General features: G+C 35.5%; 2 long non-coding RNA genes across 3 annotated transcripts; both read left to right on the forward strand.

The window, feature by feature from the left end:
* The first annotated feature begins 3,422 nt into the window (after nt 1–3,422).
* Nucleotides 3,423–4,591, forward strand: LOC121735905. Of its 2 annotated transcripts, XR_006036938.1 has the most exons (4): nt 3,423–3,460; nt 3,728–3,955; nt 4,184–4,380; nt 4,534–4,591. It is a non-coding gene; the product is annotated as an uncharacterized LOC121735905 (long non-coding RNA). The 2 variants fall into 2 exon arrangements; XR_006036937.1 differs by lacking the exon at nt 3,423–3,460 and having other exon boundaries at nt 3,682–3,955.
* Nucleotides 4,591–5,152, forward strand: LOC121735904. The gene is made up of 3 exons (XR_006036936.1): nt 4,591–4,667; nt 4,753–4,894; nt 5,020–5,152. It is a non-coding gene; the product is annotated as an uncharacterized LOC121735904 (long non-coding RNA).
* The last annotated feature ends 469 nt before the right edge of the window (nt 5,153–5,621 follow it).

Genomic DNA, 5,621 nt, shown 5'->3' on the forward strand with positions numbered 1-5,621 from the left:
ACCTTTCGGAGACGTGCTCTACCATCTGCCGGCGCCTCAAGCGTACTGTGACTATTCTAGCAAGGTAAGGCGTTTTCAAGAAAACGACAGAGAATATATTATGTACTCAATTTATACTTGATTACATATTATCATCCTTATTCTTAAGTGCAGTCTGGTAAAGAACCAAAACATAAAAATATTCTAAGCATTTTGATTAATTAATTATTATTATAATCACAGCCGCTGGTACTTCTAGGACTCTAATTTTTAATATTAACTATTATATTTATAAATCACAGCCACTGGTAGCTAAATCAGGTAACTTTACTTAATAACTAATAAATCACAGCCACTGGTAGCGAGATCAAGTAAGACGAACACCTAAAAAAGCCTAAACTCCGGCATTTTGTGCCGGAGTTTAGGCTCAAAAAGGTAAGGTATCTCAGTTAGTTCAGTTAAGTTGTATTTTTGCTAGGAAAGTTTTGGGGTAGTTCTGATTTTTCATTCCATATGTGTTTTGGGGTGCTAAATTCGAATCTGAGGTTTGCGGACAAAATTTCGTGACGCAACATTAAAAAAACCATAAAAACCCTTTTTTTTGTTGCTTTTTTCCACTTTTTTGCTTACAACTCAAAAACTATTAACTTTTGGTAAATGGTCTGTTTACAGAAATTAAAGTACTTGAAATTCTCTACAAATAGCAGTATTTCGTTTTTTTTTCAGACGAATCGTTCGGTTTCTAGTGCGAGTTGAAAATTGTAAATTTTTAGCAGTTTATGCAAAACCCACGTTTTACATTTCAATATTTAATTTTTATGGATGCTGTTATTTGATAAATGTCACCTGATTCTCCACACAAGTAATTAAAAAGAAAAAAGGCAAAAATATGAAAATTCAGTAGGTATCAAAAAAAGGTAGAACTAGTAACACAATCTTGTTACGTATGATCATATATTATTATGATTATAAATTATAATATGCAAAATATAAATGAGCCGTTGTCTTTTGGAAAGCCCTGGCTGGGGTTCTTCGATAACGATGAGTCGTAGTTCTGCTTGTTCTGGAAAATAAAAGTTTAAAGTTAAGTCATTTTATGCAAAATATAAATGAGCCTTTGGAAGGCCCTTGTTGGGGTTCTTCGATAACGATGAGTCCAGGTTCTGCTTGTTCTGGAAAATAAAAGTTTAAAGTTACGTCATTTTATGCAAAATATAAATGAGCCGTTGTCTTTTGAAAGGCCCTGGCTGGGGTTCTTCGATAAAGATGAGTCCAGGTTCTGCTTGTTCTGGAAAATAAAAGTTTAAAGTTAAGTCATTTTATGCAAAATATAAATGAGCCGTTGTTATATAAATGCCAGTTACTTCTCGACAGAATCCTATCTCATGGGACATCTTTTCAAAATCACTCGATGCCACAGCTGACCGTATGGACACCGGACTACAATCAGTGCCCAAGTCCTGAAAAGCAGTTTTAAGCCAACCTGCTAGTACCGTTCTAGATGCAGCCTTTACTTCTCCCTAGTGATGGGTAATTTTCCGAAAAATTTCAAAGCTCAGAAATTTTTCAATTTATTTTTCTGAAAAATTGAAAAATTGGAAAAATAATGGAAATATATTTATTTACTGAAATTATTAGTTTAAATGAAATAGTAAATAGTAATAATCGGCCAAGTGCGGGTTGGACTCGCGCACGAAGGATTCCGTTCCATTATAGAGCAAAAATAGTAAAAAATTGTGTTTTTTAATTATTTATTTTATTAAAATTTTATGATTAATTATTAAAGTATAAATACAGCTGAGTATTTTGTGCATATTTCAAGTGCCTACCTGTTGATGTTGTCATCATTGATACCGAGCAAAAAAAAATTGAAAAATCACGTTTGTTGTATGGGAGCCCTACTTAAATATTTAATTTATTTTGTTTTTAGTATTTTTTGTTATAGCGGCAACAGAAATACATCATCTGTAAAAATTTCAACACTAGTTATTACCGTTCTTGAGTTACAGCCTGGAGACAGACGGACAGACATTGAAGTCTCAGTAATAGGGCCCCGTTTTTACCCTTTGGGTACGGAATTGTTGGATACATAATCTTGGTTGACATTTCAATTTGGAAAAATATTTGAAAAATTGGAAAAATATATTGGAAATTTTTCATTTTTCTTTTCTTTCGGAAAATTTTCCATTACCCATCTGTACTTCTCCCCGACTAGTAATAAACAAATTATACAAGCCTTCTCGAGCCTTCCTCCTCTCTGACGAGCATTCAATCAAGCATTTCATCCATCTGACCAGATCCAAAGAAGAATCTTTTGAAGATATCAACTCCCAACCTGACTGCCGAGTTTTGATACCATCCGTCTTTGATCCAAAAGCCGGCCAAAGTTAGATTGATTCCTCTGAAATCCGACAGTGTTGTTCATCTATTCTAAGAAGAGTTAAATCGTGAATTCTCCATCCTGATGCCAATAATTTGAAATTACTACAGTAATAAGAGCTACATGATGTGACACTTGAAAGATACTATTTGACGACGGGGTATTATTTTTTAACCATTCTATTACATCCTGTACGTTCCATATTGTGGGTGCAGGTGATGAAGAAGAACGTTTGGATAGACCTATCCCCTTCAGCATTGGTCTTTCTTCATATCCCCTGGCGAGTAGAGGTCGATTTGAGGTATTCCCCACTTCTTGAAAATCAAAGTTGTTATTGGCTCGCTCAGATGCCAATCTGGAAGATCCATAGATCTGGACAGCCGATCTGCTGACTGCTACCATGTTGTACCTGCCTGGTATATAGAAGGCTTGAATGGTGGCCTCCAATCGATTTGCTCACATCAGCAGTTCCCGAGTTACTTCTAGAAGGATCGCTGAACGAGTACCCCCCTGGTTTCGAATATACGCCACAACAGTTTTGTTGTCCTACTGAAGCATCAGCGATTGTCCTTGCACCGCTATTTGAAATTTGGACAGGGCCGTGAATACTGCGAATAGTTTTTTTCTGTTTATATGCCAACTCCTTTAGTCCCTCGTCCAAATTCCAGCCAGCTGATGCTGACCCAGCTGTATGCCCCAGCCGGAATTGTAGGGTCGGGTAGAAAAATCTTTCCCGGGTTTCGAAGGTGTTGAATCCACCAAAGACAATCGGCCCAGCATAGCTATTCTGAAATAGTCACAAGCGAAGTCGCCTGTGAATTCGCAGCGGAATTAGCGCTACATGAACAATCGGTATTCAGAAACAACGTGAAATCGACACTAGCGCCGCCCGGGCGGAAACGCAGGTGAAGTGAACTAGATAAAGTGAGAACTTGACAGTTGTTATGAGGATTTGGTATTCAGAAACAAATTCCGCCGCTATTTCAGCAGTCGCTTCGAATCCACTTACGAATTCATCTGTCAGATTTTAGGTTACTAAATTTCTAGTGAAATCTTGGTATTGGTTGGTGTTTGTGTTTGGATTTTCATCGTTTTATAAACGTAAGTGACGACTTTTTAACTATTATTGATTATGTTATTCATTTTGCAAACTTATAGCTTCATAAACTACTAAAATAACTTGACAAAACTTTTGTTTTTATCAAAATTTTGTTTGTATTTTTATCCAACAATTTACACTTAAGTTTATTATCTTTTCGTTAATAGTAAAATTTAAAATAATTACTATTTACAATAAAATAACTATGTGCCGAAATAACTATGTGCCGAATTACAAAGTCTGAAACTACTTAATACCTATTTTTTCAGATGTCACGCTCCTTTCTTCTTCTGTATTTATTAAAAGAAGCCAATGATTTGGATTTATTTGCATCTCGACGCCAAGCTCGGCGTGTCAGAAATCTGCCCCTGCTGAATAGAGGAGATGACTATGTGCGCCAATACCGCCTTAGCGAGGACATGATAGAGGAGTTGCAGGAAGAATTATCTAATCTCGTCAGTACTAGGACTAGAGGAAGTTTGAGCATTAGGTTAAAAGTAAGTATTTAATGATAAGACATCCAACTTACTAATTTATTGTAGGTGCATAATAAATAGGTAGTTACTTTCTTACTTGTCTAACTCATTATAGTTTAAACTTGTAAATAACATATAATATAGATTTCCTACTAATTTCACATATATACATACCTAGGTGATAACTGCCTATATTATATACCTGCAGCTGCCTACACATAACATAATAACATTACACCTTCTTTTCAGTTACTGTGCACTCTTGCTTTCTTAGCCACTGGGAGCTACCAAAGGATTATAGGAAGGAATATAGGTACCTTTATGTCCCAACCATCAATATCAAGATCTATTGATGAGATAGTAAGATTGCTAAGTCAGCCGAGTATAGTACGGAAGTATATACGCTTTCCCCAAAATTCAGCTGAAAGGACAAGACTCAAAGAAAAGTAAGTCTTCAGGTATAAGATACCTACTTTAATTAAGTAATTCTACATAAAGCAAATACTTTAGCAACAAAATATTATGGTATCTAGACACACACAACAGTTTGTTCACCAAGTTCTTAAATAAATCTCGCTAAAATCTTTTTTCTCTTACAGGTTTTATGAAAAGTTTGGCATACCAGGTGTCATAGGTTGTATCGATGGGACATTTGTTTGCAATAATAAGACCGCGACAAAATGAGGATAGGTTTTACTGCCGTAAAGGCTTTCATGCAAGAAATGTTTTATTGGTAAGTTCTGCTTAAGAATTTCATTAAAGTAAGTATCCTACCAATTACCTACTTACTTAATGTTTTCAGTTTTTGTGTATTTCAGATCACAGATGCGGATTTAAATATATTGCATGTGGATTCTTCGTTTGGTGGAGCTTCACACGATAGCCACATATTTAATAACTCGCCAATAAAATCTCACCTCGAGCAACTAATAAATTCTGGAGAGACTGCATACTTACTAGGTACTAGTACTAGAACCACTAGTTTCTTAACCTCCAAAACTTTCTTAATCAACTTTCTTAATTGAGTATCATTATAGTACCCAGTACTCAGTGCCTTCTAGTTTCATAGAAGTTATTTGTTTTAGGTGATTCAGGTTATCTTCAACGGCCCTATTTAATGATCCCGATAGCCAATGCAGAAGACAACAGTCCCGAAGAGCACTACAACAAATTGCATGCAACAGCTCGAAACAGTGTCGAACGTGCTATTGGTGTTCTGAAAGGTTGTTTCAGATGTCTACTTGCACATAGGGTCTTACATTACGCTCCTGATGTGGCTGGGAGCATTATTACAGCATGTTGTGTTTTGCACAACATGTGTAATAGAGCTGGTATGCCTGCACCAGTTCTCAGTGTAGAAGAGGCCAGAAGGGAGATTTCAATGCAAGAAAGGGAACAGGTGGCAGATTCCCTTCTTCAAGACCTAAACATGGGTAGGGCAGCACGTAATGACTTAGTCAATGTTTTATGGCGAGGGCGGAGATAGTTTATTTTGTAGGTGCGAAAGGTTTAAAAATATAAAAATAACTCCTTTAAAATGTGTATTTATTTAAATTAAGCTAAGTATTTTTTTAAGTTAAATAGCTATACTTGATAGTGATATTTTTACAATATACATTTTTAATTCTAAATTAAACAGTAAATAATTATTAATTTTTAAGTATCTATGTGTTAACATAACAGTCTT

This window comes from Aricia agestis, chromosome 18, assembly GCF_905147365.1.
Source record: "Aricia agestis chromosome 18, ilAriAges1.1, whole genome shotgun sequence".
Classification (NCBI taxonomy): domain Eukaryota; kingdom Metazoa; phylum Arthropoda; class Insecta; order Lepidoptera; family Lycaenidae; genus Aricia; species Aricia agestis.